Raw genomic sequence first — 15,175 nt, 5'->3', positions numbered from 1 at the left:
CCCTCCTTGCTTCAGCTTGGTGGATGGGTGCCATGTCTAGTCACACCCAAGCTGAAGTCTAGGGTTTTATTCTCTAAAGAAGTCTCTGAACTGCAAGATACCAGGCTCATACCATAACCCTAATACAAACCCTAACACTACTCCTAACCCTCCCTCCCAAACCCTAACGAAAACCCTATGGAAAGTTCTCAGATCTACAGTATACAAGGCACATACTCTCACCCTAGTCCAAATCCTAACCCAAACCCTTTCCCTAGTCTTATCCCGAACCCTAACCCTAGATGTGAGGGGAAAAAAGAAAAAAGGTAGATGTGGTATATATACAATGGTGTATTACACAGCCTTAAAAAAGTATGAAATTTTGGCATTTGCAATGACTGGGGCTAGAGAGTATGATGCTAAGTGAGATAAGCCAGTCTAGAGAAACACAAATACCATATGATTTCACTCATATATGGAATTTAGGAAGCAATACTAATGAGCAAAGGGATAAAAAGAGAGAAACAGGCAAACTATAAAACAGACTCTTAACTATAGAGAGGAAAGGTGAATGGGGAATGGGTGACATAGGTGATGGGGATTAAGGAGGGCACTTCTGATGAGCACCTGATGTTTTATTTAACTGTTGAATCACTATATTGTACACCTAAGACTAATATTAAACCATATGATAACTGGAATAAAAGTAAAACCTTTAAAAAGGAGAAAAACCCAAAAAGTGTAATTTTTTTTGGCATCAGAAACATCTCCGTTTGAATCCTGGATATTTTGTTTACTAGTGGTATGGGCTCATAAAATTTTTGTTATGTCTCTACGGAGCAGATTCCTCTAATGTAGAATGGGAGTGGTGATACTTGTCTCACAGGACAAGTTGCACAAGTTGCACAAATTAAATGATTACAGTGGTTAGCATAATAATTCTTGGCATATAATAAGCAACCGTTAAATGATAGATATTATCATTATTATGATATATTAGAGACCACTCATCTTGTAATGGCTGCTTTAGTTCACCCATATTTTGCAGATTGGGGAAATTAATGAATAAGCTAAGTTTTAAGTGTGTGAAGTTTGAATTTAAATACAAACCTTTATTATTAATCATTGTGGGTCTAGCTTTTTCTTCCTTTGCTGTTGATAGCAATAAAACTAGAGATGTGAAAAAAAAAAAATAAAAAACTAGAGATGTGTTCTCATGAGCTAGCTGGCTTCTGTTTGCTCATAGTCTCTCAGCTCCAAAGAGCACTGCAAGAGATACCACATCCTTGGATGTAGGTGGTTGAAAATTGTAAGCTCACACTTATAATATTAATATACAGCTAATCCTCCTTTCTTGTGGACTCCATATTTGCAAATTTGCCCACTCACTAAAATTTATTTTTGACTCCCAAATTGATACTTGCAACACTTTCGTGGTCGTTCATGGACACGTGCATAGTGTTGTGAACAATTTGAGCCACCTGAAGCTCACATTCTCAGGCGAGGTCAAAATGACTTTCAGCCTTGTTTCAGCTCATGTGCTGTAAACAAGTCTCCTTTTTGGAATTTATTTAGTGCCATGTTCTTCATCTTTTTGTGCTTTTTTTGGTGATTTTGCTTTTTGAAATGGCCCTCAAGCATAATACTTCAGTGCTGTTTAGTGCTCTTAAGTGCAAGAAAGCTGTGCTTTGCCTTACAGAGAGCTAAGAGAAGCTTTTCTTAGACCTCAGTTATGAGTTATAGTGCCACTGGCTGTAAGCTCAACACTAACAGATCAACTGTATATATAAAATAAATGCTTTTAAACTGAACACACATAAAACAACGTTTTGTACTCATTAATTGACAAAAATGTTGTGACCAGGGGCTCCTAGCTTGCACTATCAGTAGAGCATGAATCCCTTGATCTCAGGATCCTGAGTTCAAGCCCCACATTGGGTGGTGTAGGGATTACTTAAATAAATGTTGTGACCAAGAGATGGAAAAATATTCCACGGCATGGATTGGAAGAATTGATATTGTGAAAATGTCAATGTTACCCAGGGCAATTTACACGTTTAATGCAATCCCTATCAAAATACCATGGACTTTCTTCAGAGAGTTGGAACAAATTATTTTAAGATTTGTGTGGAATCAGAAAAGACCCCAAATAGCCAGGGGAATTTTAAAAAAGAAAACCATAGCTGGGGGCATCACAATGCCAGATTTCAGGTTGTACTACAAAGCTGTGGTCATCAAGACAGTGTGGTACTGGCACAAAAACAGACACATAGATCAATGGAACAGAATAGAGAACCCAGAAGTGGACCCTCAACTTTATGGTCAACTAATATTCGACAAAGGAGGAAAGACTATCCACTGGAAGAAAGACAGTCCCTTCAATAAATGGTGCTGGGAAAACTGGATATCCACATGCAGAAGAATGAAACTAGACCACTCTCTTACACCACACACAAAGATAAACTCAAAATGGATAAAAGATCTAAATGTGAGACAAGATTCCATCAAAATCCTAGAGGAGAACACAGGCAACACCCTTTTTGAACTCGGCCACAGTAACTTCTCGCAAGATACATCCATGAAGGCAAGAGAAATAAAAGCAAAAATGAACTATTGGGACTTCATCAAGATAAGAAGCTTTTGCACAGCAAAAGAAACAGTCAACAAAACTCAAAGACAACCTACAGAATGGGAGAAGATATTTGCAAATGACGTATCAGATAAAGGGCTAATTTCCAAGATCTATAAAGAACTTCTTAAACTCAACACCCAAGAAACAAACAATCCAATCATGAAATGGGCAAAAGACATGAACAGAAATCTCACAGAGGAAGACATAGACATGGCCAACAAGCACATGAGAAAATGCTCTGCATCCCTTGCCATCAGGGAAATACAAATCAAACCCACAATGAGATACCACCTCACACCAGTGAGAATGGGGAAAAATTAACAAGACAGGAAACAACAAATGTTGGAGAGGATGTGGAGAAAGGGGAACCCTCTTGCACTGTTGGTGGAAATGTGAACTGGTATAGCCACTCTGGAAAACTGTGTGGAGGTTCCTCAAAGAGTTAAAAATAGACCTGCCCTGCGACCCAGCAATTGCACTGTTGAGGATTTACCCCAAAGATACAGATGCAATGAAACGCCAGGACACCTGCACCCCGATGTTTATAGCAGCAATGTCCACAGTAGGCCAACTGTGGAAGGAGCCTCGGTGTCCATCGAAAGATGAATGGATAAAGAAGCTGTGGTTTATGTATACAATGGAACGTTACTCAGCCATTAGAAATGACAAATACCCACCATTTGCTTTGCCATGGATGGTACTAGAGGGTATTATGCTGAGTGAAATAAGTCAATCAGAGAAGGACAAACATTATATGGTCTCATTCATTTGGGGAATATAAAAAATAGTGAAAGGGAATAAAGGGGAAAGGAGAAAAAATGAGTGGGAAATATCAGAAAAGGAGACAGAACATGAGAGACTCCTAACTCTGGGAAATGAACTAGGGGTGGTGGAAGGGGAGGTGGGCAGGGGGTGGGGGTGACTGGGTGACAGACACTGAGGGGGGGCACTTGATGGGATGAGCACTGGGTGTTACTTATTCTGTATGTTGGCAAATTGAACACCAATAAGAAATAAATAAAAAATAAAATAAAATAAATCTTGTGACCAAAGGCTTGCAGGAACCTAATCCTGTCTTTCCCGTAGGAGCAGTGGTTCAGTATTCACTACTTCAGAGTTCATGGCAACTTAATAGGACATAATTACTGTGAATAATCATATTTGACTTTATATAACCATATATAATCTATGCAGTTGAGCCCAAAGTCAAGAAAAAGAAACATCAGAGAAGCTGGCAAATTCTCAACATTGAAAAACATTGCAACCAGCCTCTTGGGAATGGGTGAGTTTGCTTTCCAGGAGTGGCAGAGATGTCTATTGCATCAATAAATATTTGTATATAGTTAAAGGTCTAGTGCCCATATTAATTTTCCATTCTCCACCTCTATGGAGGTGGTTCAGATGCATCGAAGAGTTATTTGCTATACCAGCCATCTCTTCCTTTCTTCATGCCTAGTGAGGCAGAAATAGAGACTGCTATATTTCTTGTACAGCACGGTTGGTCAGGGTCAGGACCTATGCTTTTGTGTGTCACGGAAAATTGAAGGAGAGGAACAGAAAGCAGAGAACATCTCCCAAAGTGTGCTTGTAAGACCAGAGTGAGAGCAGTAGTGGGATCTGTACTTAACTGACTAGTTTTTCATATCTGACTAACTGAGGTTTTCTTCCAGCATTAGCAAGAAGCCTCAATTGTAATAACGTGGTACATGTTCCCCATTCAGATTTCTGTGACTTCTCAGAGCTTTTCCTGACTTTTGGAAGAAGGTCATTGAAATCTCTGATTCAGAAATGGACCAAGATCAAGGACTAGATGATTGGGGAGGGTGAAAAGAGGAGTGGAATTTGCTTCAGAGATAATGGCAGAAATAGCCTGTATATCTTTAACGTTACCCAGCACAAGGATTCTGATTTTAGAATTGAGATGAAAATTGTATTTTTTAAAAGCATGGAAGAAATTTTGGCATTTCAGGTTGTATCTAAATAGCTTAAAACCTTTTAAAATATTCTCTGAAGGAAATGTAACTATGTAAATCTGAGCTTGAGTTTTGAAAATGTGTAATGTGTATTGTGCGGTTCTTTTGTCAGGTGATTTAAGGAAGGTGAACAACTTGCAAAGAATGTTTTGGAGAGTGTGAGGCTGAGGAACAGATCTACACCCCTGGCTCTAGAATTTGTTCATGCCTAGGCAGAAGTAGGGAATAATGGTTGCACCCAGGTCCCAAGCTTGGGTACTGGCAAGGGATACCAACTTTGAGTGAAGTATCAGATGGCATCCACAAAGGTCCTAACTTGTTCTGAGAGAGATGACCTATGTGCCTGTTAGAAGGATGAGGTATGCATAAAATTGGGAAAGTAAGCTCTTAATTAAAAAAAAAAGCCATAATACTGGTGGTAGAGTGTCCTCCCAATTGAGGACATGGTGTGTGTGTGTGTGTGTGTGTGTGTGTGTGTGTGTGTGTGTGTATCTGTATGTTAAGATGGGAGGCACAATGCAGCAAAGGGCCAACTGACATTGGGCCTATGCTGGCAGTGAAGGTGATAAGAAACTTCAGTGCAATAGCTGATCATTAAAGCCCCATTAAACCAGAAAGATGTGGCACCAACAGATGCAACTGGGAAATTGTAATGGCCAACAAGAAGTCGTGAGCCTAGACTGATTCAGCCAGGGGAAAAGAGGGCACTTGGGGAGAGGATGGATTGAGGTCCAAGCAACCCTTCTGGTGGGGTACTCCCATCCCGTGAGTATTGTCATAATAATTGCTACTCTTATGCAAATGACTACACATCCTCTCCAGATTCCCATACTGTGACCTGGAGAAACAAGGGTTACTCAAGCAATACATTTTAATTGCCAAAATGATTAAAGATTAGCGATAGAGCATCAAGTGTGTGTATGGAGAACCACAATGCGTACTACATTCTTGGTGTGAGTAAACACAAATCTTTACTTTCAAAATTTGAGAAAAAAGTTAAAAGCATAAGGGTCATCAATCCAATAAGCAAAAATGGGCCGCTTAACAATATATTAGGTACTATACAAGATGGTAGAAATATCATGGGAGGTAAAGAATGTCCTTGTCATATATAAATAACTATATACTACTGTGTGTGCATGACTAGAGCTATAATGGAGGGGGGAAATGCAGTATTTTGGGTGAAGGAGCAAGAAATAATAAGCAGTTACAAAATAGTGGCAGGGTGGTATGTTGAAAAGAGGAGTAGATTTGGGGTTAGCAGTTATTAGTTTGGGGTTCTAGTCTCAAGTATAGTCTTTCAGAATTAGAAAACCACATCAAGAGAAGTAATTTACCCAAATTGCAAGGCTAGAGTATCACTAGAATACAGATTAGCTCTATTACTCCTAGGCCATGCTCCTTCCACTCCACCTTATTTCTGGGTAGTGTCTTAGAGGCTTATGATTAGGGACACTTTCACAGAAATACTTTACAAAGAAAAGGAGAGAAATTGGCAGCCATGTGTTATTTGGTCTCCTGGGTTATAGTGCCTGCGTTTAGAGAGGATGACAGTGTGTGCTTAAAAGCTACAGCCTGCCTATTATTAAATATTAAAGACCTTGCTTCTTCGCCAGTCTTGTGGTTCTTAACACAGTAAGACTTCTCAGCTAAGGTGGTTTTGAGGAGGGATGGGATTGCATAAATGCTTTATTGTAAAATTCAAGCTAAAATTACCTTTGTCATACAGAACATAATCATCTTCTAAATGAACACACCCTGGAACCCTAAAAGCAGTAGACCATGGTCATTTGGAATCAATCAGGCAGTTAGTGACAAAGAGCCTTCCTCCTTCCTTCCACACCTCTCCACCCCCCACTGCAGTGCAGTAATGGGTCTGCTTCCAGACTGTGAAAATGTGTCTCTAGGGGTATTGTATTAGGCAAGTGAAAGCAATAAACTTATCTTGGGAATCTGTTCTACCTCTGAAGGGGAAGAAAAAACGGGCACTACGTTAATACCCAGACCTTTAAGTCAGATTCCTGATTTTAGAAATGCTTTCACCACATTACTGAATATGATTTTTCTAAGATGCATTCCCCCTAGCCCCACTCTCCCTCCATCTAAAAGGGACTTCATTAATGGATTAAATTAGGGGGTTGAGGTTCATCTCAATTATGCTCAAGTCTACCAATGATGCTCAAGGGCAATAGATGCTTCTATGGTGCTCTGATATACCTGGAGGCCATTGGGACCAAAGGCCTTTCTTCATTCATTGAAAGATAACCCAAACACTTCTATTAGCACTTATTTCATGCTATGTATTTTGATAAGCTTGTCATACTTTTTTTGTTGTTTTTAATCCTCACAGAGATAGATATTTTTGTTCCTATATTTCTACAGATGAGGACATGAGTCTAGAGAGGCCAAATAACTTGTTTATATAACCAGTAAAAGGATTAAACCGACTCATAAGGCCCCTGCTCACATCTATGATAAATACAAATTAATGTCTTCTCAATCAAAGAAATGTCTTCTATCTCTTTTCCATCCAGCTTGGGACTTCTTTTGGTCTAACCTATAAAAATCTCAGTGCTGCCATTGAAGCACTAGAATTTAGGAATTGAAACATCACTTCCTCACCCTGTGGGAGGTTCTGAAGAAATGTGTTTCAGGGGTGCCTGGCTGGCTTCATGGAACACGCAGCTTTTTAATAAAAAAAAAAGATTTTATTTATTTATTCATGAGACACACACACGGAGAGGCAGAGACACAGGCAGAGGGAGAAGCAGGCTCCCTGTGGGGGCGTCCAATTTGGGACTCAATCCCAGGACCCCGGGATCATACCCTAGGCCGAAGGCAGATGCTTAACCACTGAGCTACCCAGGCATCCCTGGAACATGCAACTTTTAATCTCGGGGTTGCAAGTTTGAGCCCCACACAGGGTGTAAATAAGAGCTTACTTAGAAAAAAATCTAAAGAAATATGTTTCAATCTTTCTTTCAAATACTTCCCAGGCCAACAACGTATTAGTAAAACCCATCAGTCAATCAATAATACTATGATTAAAATAGCTGATTAAAATACAGCTATTTTAATACCTGCTATTTCTCAGATACCTTCTTTTTTCCTTCTTCTCAACACTTACTTGACTTCTCAAATCCTCGTTTGGATATATGAAAATGAAATTAAGACATTACTTTAAATCCTTAGTAACATTTTATTTTTTAGTATCCAAAGACTTATTTTCCAGCTTCACCACTCATCCTAAAAATGTATTTCTTTAATAATATAAAAATGTCAAGGCAACATAAATGCTGCTAGTAACATGTCAACCTGAAAAGACTTATTTAACATTTTCTTCCAAACAAATTTAGAAAATCAGATCTAAGTTTCCAATACTATTTTCCAATAAAAGAAACCAGGGCTTTTTGGAGAAAAGACTGTGTCTAGGACTGGGGCAGGAAATATAACAAGATGAACCTGGGGCATCTTATAGTACCAGACTATAAGGAAGTGCTCAAACAAACAGAACTAACCGCAGTGATGGGGTGTGTCAAGGAGTACCGGAATGAGCTGAAAGAGTTCCCAAAGGCCAAAGTTAGAACAATTTAGACAACAAAATCAAGAGGCATTTGTTGGCATCCACAGCATCAAGGGACTCCTGGGTGGCTCAGTGTTTGAGCGTCTGCCTTTGGCTCTGGGCATGATCCTGGAGTCCTGGGATTGAGTCCCGCATTGGGCTCCCTGCATGGAGCCTGCTTCCCCCTCTGTCTATGTCTCTGCCTCTGTCTTTTTATGTCTCTCATGAATAAATAAATAAAATCTTAAAAAAAAAAGAATCCGTAGTATCAAGTAAATATCCATGAGTCCATACTGATACAAATGACTGAATGAATAAACAAGGAAATAAATGAGGGAGAAGAGACAAATCTATGCAGAAGAATTCCAAGTAATTTCTGTGGCTATTCCACCTCCAGGAGATGGAATATAACTCTTCACTTTTTAAGTATAGGCTATACCTAGTGACTCGCTTCCAAGGCTATAGTATGGAAAGAGAGGAGAAAAATTAAAGAGTAGCTTTACAGTGGAGAAACCTGACAAGCAGATGTCAGCCAGATGATCAAGGTCAACATAAACAGTTATCAGTCATGTTGGTACTATCTGCCCTTGATGTGATGCAATGTGATGAAATGGCACTTCAGGGATCCCTGGGTGGCGCAGCGGTTTGGCGCCTGCCTTTGGCCCAGGGCGCGATCCTGGAGACCCGGGATCGAATCCCACGTCGGGCTCCCGGTGCATGGAGCCTGCTTCTCCCTCTGCCTGTGTCTCTGCTTCTCTCTCTATCTGTGACTATCATAAATAAATAAAAATTGAAAAAAAAATGGCACTTCACCTCTGTGGTCTTCCTCTCCAAACCCCATAACCCTAGTCCAATCAGGAGGAAAGCATCAGACGATTGAGACACATTCTACAAAATACCTGAGCAGTCTCCTTCAAAACTGTCAACGTCATCAGAGACAAGCAAAGTCTGAGAAATTATTACAGCTAAGAGGAGTCTGAGGAGGCATGATGACATGTCACAGGGTGCCCTGGATGGGATCCTAAACAGAAGAGGGACATGAGGTTAAAAAAGAAAGAAAAAAAGAAAAGAAAGAAAAGAAAAAGAAACACAGAAATTTGAATGAAGTATGGACCTTAGTAAAAATGTATAAATATTGGTTAATTAATTGTGACAACCATACCATAGTAATTTAAGTTAATAATAAGGGAAACATGCTGTGGGGTATATAGAAAGCCTCTGTACTGTCTTTGCAATTTTCTATAAATCTGAAAGTATTTCAAAATAAAATGTTTTATTTAACAGAATAAACTTAAGCCAGGGTGCCTGGGTGGCTCAGTCAGTTGAGTGTCCAACTCTTGGTTTCAGTTAGGATTGTGATCTCAGGGTCATGGGATCGAGCCCCACCTTGGCCTCCAAGCTTAGTGTGAAATATGCTTGAGATTCTGTCTCCCCCTCTCCCTCTTCCCTTCCTGCTCATGCTCTCTCTCTCTCTCTCTCTCTCTCTCTCTCTCTCTGTCTCAAATAAATAAATGAATCTTTAAAAAAGAAAAAGAATGAACTAAGGCCAATTCAAATCATGCCATACCAGTTGCCTGGGGGAAGAAGATAGAAACTAAATATGGACACCAAACCTTTGCCTATATGTAAATATCTACTGAATTACCCCATTTGAATCCTATATGCTGAATTATAAATCAGTCTGCATCATTTTCCATAACTGAGGTTGGTATATGTGTGGTCAGAGGGGGTTTTGTAGCTTCTATAGTAAGCTCCAGGACACTCTTCTCCTTCACCCTCTTTCCCACTCACCCCTTCTCCCTGCCCCCACCCTCAGAAACTGAGCAGCAATATTAACTCAAAGAAATACCACTAGAAAGGACCTCTTCAAGAAATTGGTATCACTGCAGGTTAATTCACTAGATTTTCACTTCTGACCATATGAATTTAATTATTTTAATTTGTATTATTATTTTTTATGTTTCAGCTTTTCTAAGTCTGCTCTATCCAGCACAAGCAAACTATCAAATCCCATAAACTTCTGTTGCTTTTCCCCTAGGTTTTCCATTTCAAGACTCTTTTTGTCGGTCAGCAATGAACATGCAGTACATAAACCTTAATGTAGGAAGGATGGCCTGAGATAGCTTGAGAAAAGTTTGTACCCTAAATGGAGTTTTTTTTCTGGACCTCTCATATCCCTTTTTAGATTCTCTGGAGTCAGAAACAAAGCTCTATTGTGATTTTCCAATAAGGGCGCCCTACTGGTCAAGTCCTCCTAAAATGGGATCTAGTGATGTTGTTCCATCTCTTGTCCTTCCCTTTTTAAGATCTTCTTAATTCAGTACTTTGATTCTTGACACCTGTCAAAAAGGAAAAAAAATCATATTCTTATTTACATTTAGGAGTTACTGATAACAGAAAGCACTATTCTCCTTGAAGATGTTGCATATTAAGAGGAGTCCCTATAATGGCACTCCTGTGGTGAACAGTATGACAAAAGGTTGTGGGGATGTTTTTTAGTACTGAGATCTTTCTTATATTCCCCAGGTTTATGGAGACTGGGCATTCAGATTGGCCCAGGACAATCTCATTTTATGCCTGTTAGCATGGAGTAATTATTGAAGGAAAGTGCTTTCACTCCCAAAATTACTCCAATCTGTATATAAATTATATGAACACCCTACCAAAATCACCCAAGGCAAAATCCCGTTTCATCAAGTCAGCTTTCATATATGAAGTACAGAAGTGGTGAAGGAGCCAACTCATTACAGGGTATTGTTGATCGGCAACATTAAGCACACTCTGTTGAGTGTGGAATTTTGTTGCTGATGGGAATGTAACTAATTTGCTCCTAACTCTGTTATTTCAATTTGTCTGTAAAGTTAACTCAGGATCTCAGATGCTCTTCACATTAAGTTCTACCTTTGAATGATGTAAGTTCCCTAGGAACAAACAACAGTAGTCAAATGCCACCTAATATGCTCACTGAAGTTTCCCTGTGAACATATAAACTTCTTTCAGTGAGTGTGAAACCAGAGACACTGCTGCTATTTTTGAATTGATATTACCTGTGAGATAATGCTATTTAAACCTGCTGATATCTTACAGAATCAGCTTTTCAGAAAACAAAAATCAGGATATAAAGCCATCTCAGGTGAAGGAGAGTAAGTCATCAACTGGCCACTGTGAGACAATATTCCTTTGTTCAGGGGCACCTGTTCAGGTGATTCAGTCAGTTAAGCATCTGCCTTCAGCTCTGGTCGTGATCCCGGGGTCCTGGGATGGAGCCCTGCATCAGACTCTCTGCTCAGCAGGCAGTCTGCCTCTCCCTATCCATCTGCCTCTCCCCCAGCTCATTCTCGTTCTCTTTCTCTTTCTCAAATGAATAAATAAAATATCCAAAAAAATTCCTTTGTTCAAGTTGAACCCTTGATCAAGTTGGGTTGCCCCAGGATCCATGGCACTGTGGGAAGCTCTCTGGCAAAGACTGATTTCCCTCTAAAATTTGGCTTTGTTCATATCTTTGAGGGCTTTGGGGAACTGAACTTCAGGGTTGTAGGCTTCAGATGTTTTATTTGTAGAAGAATTCTAACATGGAAAAGAAGGAAGTGTGAACTCTTTTGCCTTCCCATCCTCTCTCTCCTCCAAATCCACCCGTGATGTGACCCTGAGGGAACCTTTGACAAATTCTTCTAGGGTGAAGTAATAATGACAGCATTGGCCATGTGAGCACTAGTTCTGCCTGCAGCATTTGGTGTAATCAAGGGTCTATCCTGACAGACCACTATGGATGGGAGGAAAGGGATAAGGAGGGAGACCGAGGAGGAAAGATCAGAAGGGTCACTTGCTGAGGATTGTCAGTGACCCATGGCTGAGCATCCGCTCCCTACATTCTGAGGAGAGAAGTCTGAGGAATAGCCAACATCTGGTAATTACTCACCTGTGTGCTGGCTAATGATTGTGGTAATGAGATGGAGCAGGGCCAATCGTTTTCCTGCTGTGCTCTTATTAGTGAGAGATAGCATCTACTTGTCATGTTTCCATTTTTATACAATGTGTAACCTAGGTGAGGAGGAGGTAGTGAAGGTGCAATTGAGATAGTGAGGTAGAGAAGTAGAAAATGCTCTGGGGAAGACAAGTAGAAATGAGACAATCAACCACTCGGGGCAGAAGCTTACTGGGACAAGTGGAGATACAGGGATGAGACAGAACAGATTCTTGCTGGAAAAGAAGCCTAGGAAATATGCTAGTCACCTCTCTCCATTGTTACAGATAATATTGCTGTGTAATAAACAACCTCAAAATTTAATGACCAAAAATGTACAATGATTTCTACATTACGCTTAGCTGGATTGGAAACATCCAGGATCTTTCTCATCATCCAGTAGTCTAGTATCTTTCCAACATGGTTCTGGATTCAAAAAGGAAACATTCAAAGAGGAAAACCCTCAATATACAAGGCTTATCAATAACCTACCAGGGGCACCCTGCTCAAACCGTAATCTCAGGGTTTTGGGATCAAAGCCCACATCTGCGATCAGCGCAGAGTCTACTTAAGATTCTCTCTCCCTCTGCCCCCCTCACTTGTGTTCTCTCTCTCTCTCTCTCAAATGAATAAGTAAATCTTTAAAGGAAAATAACCTATGAATAAAGAAATAATTAGGACTGCTGGATTCTAATCCCGGCTTTGCCTTCAACGTCATCCACTTGAACGATGATTTGCTTTACTTCTGTGGACCTCAGATTCTTCTTACATGAAAGCAAGGAGTAGACTAAATGTTTTTTAAGCTTCTTTAATGCTATTTACAAAGAATATGCTGTTCTCCATTTCTCAGGAACCTTGGGTGGAATCTGGAAATAGAGTAGAAGATAGCATATTGATTTTTATCACCTCATAGTCCAAACCAACCCACTCTCAACTTTTCTTTTCCCAATTCTCTGCTTCAATCCAGGGTATGTATTTAGTGTTCCATAAAGCTTTTCTTATGCTTTCTCAGCTCAGCTATTTCATTCATGCCTATCATAGAATATGGGTTTAGCACTCAGCTCTCTTAACTTCAACTGTAGTGTACTTTTCAGTATAGCTATTCCACTCTTGTATGTGCATTGCTCACTCCCATTCCCCCAAACTCAACCCCTGAAAACCTTCCTAATTCTTTAAAGCCTAACTCAAAGCATAACCTCTTTCATATAGTTTACTCTTGTTACTCCAATGGAAGGTGACTTCTCCCTCCTCTGAATTACTTTTTCTGATTATTAGTTCTATCCATGTGATACTTATGTGTATGGTTTCTATTTCCAAACAGAGTATGATATAAAGAGCTCACTTCACAAATTTTATTGAAAGGCCAGTTGAAAGAATTGGTCTTTATGGAGGATTGTTGAAAGGACAACTGGGCCATCTATTCTGCTAAAATAGCCTAAAACTTACGTCTGATTCAAGTTACACCATTAAGGCTACACAGTCGTACTGAACTCTATTGCCCCCTGCTATAAAGCTATTTACATTAAGTTGTGTCTTGGTGTTGCATCCTCAGATTTCATTGAGTGATTTTATGAGAGTCTATTCTGCATCATGAGAGACATCTTCTTGTCAATATCTCCCAGTGTCTCCTATCTCAGAAATATATTTTAGAGAAAATGTTTCATTTCCCGTAAGGTACTGATGGCTTTTTAACTCCTCAAGAATGGGAACTCTAAAACTAATTCCATCATTCTGTTGTTTTTGTTGTTGCCATTGTTGTTCTGTTTTTGATTGTTTCTTTTGGCTACCAGATTGCCCAGAGCCAAAGTTGTAATGCAATTACAAAAGTAGTCTTGTTCTTAGTCATTGTAAGTGGGCATACGTTTGCTTCTCTTAAGATAAGCATCTGTTGGGCAGCCCAGGTGGCTCAGCAGTTTAATGCCACCTTCAGTCCAGAGTGTGATCCTGGAGTCCTGGGATCGAGTCCCATGTTAGGCTTCCTGCATGGAGCCTGTTTCTCCCTCTGCCTGTGTCTCTGCCTCTCTCTATCTCTCTCTGTCTCTCATGAATAAATACATTTTAAAAATCTTAAAAAAAAGTAAACTGTAACAAATTTTAAAAAAAGATAAGCGTTTGTTTTGAAGGCCGCTTTTTCCTGATTTTTTCTTTGCTAAGTGTTATCCTTTTTTCTTTTTATACAATTATACATGTTTTTGTAATTGTTTTAAGATTTTATTTTTTCAGGATTGCATTATATTTACAGTTAACTTTAATCCATGAATACTTTATTTTGACATTTTTTTGTGAGAGGAAGTTCTATGCATTATTCCAAAGTGGCCAATATTATTAACATTAGCTATTGAATAATAAAACCTTTCCTGATTATGAAGAAAATTTTGTTCACTTTATACATTTTGAAATATATAAGTAATGCATGAATGCATCACCACTGTGAATAATTCCAAGAATGTAGATAAAGCAAATTGCCCCATTTAGTCTCATATGGCTTGTCAATTTCAAGTTTCCTTCAGAAGAAATTTTATCAGTTCACTGCTTATCCTTCCAGTTCCATTCTATGCATTTATGTGCATATAAGAACATTTCAAATATATAGTTTTGTTAAATGGGGAGTTTATAATAGATACATTCATATAGTATATATTGTATTACAACTATTTTTTGTTCACTGATTATGGAAATCCACATATAGCAGTGCCTTTAAATAGAACTGATTCTTTTTTAATAGCTTCATAGTATACTATTGTATAAATAATAATTTAATTTATAACTTTCATACTGATAAGATATGTTATTTCCAATTTTTCACTTGGATAAAAATGCTCCAATAATTTTACATGCATCTTTATGCTCCAGGGTAATTGTTTGCATAGAAAGATTTCCACATAACTGAAAGTGAAATATGTATATCTCCAGAGAGTCTCTATTGATATGTATCTCTCCTGATAGTATATGATAATAAATATGCTTTGTCATCTTCAACAGAACTAGATGTTTTAATTTGTGCCACTTTTGTGCTTCTAAGTATGTCTGATTCATATTTGAGTTTAGAGTAGTCTTATAGTTAT

This window comes from Vulpes lagopus, chromosome X (genome assembly GCF_018345385.1).
Source record: "Vulpes lagopus strain Blue_001 chromosome X, ASM1834538v1, whole genome shotgun sequence".
Lineage (NCBI taxonomy): Eukaryota > Metazoa > Chordata > Mammalia > Carnivora > Canidae > Vulpes > Vulpes lagopus.
The sequence above is the reverse complement of the archived record's forward strand: the minus strand, read 5'-3'. Positions refer to the sequence as shown.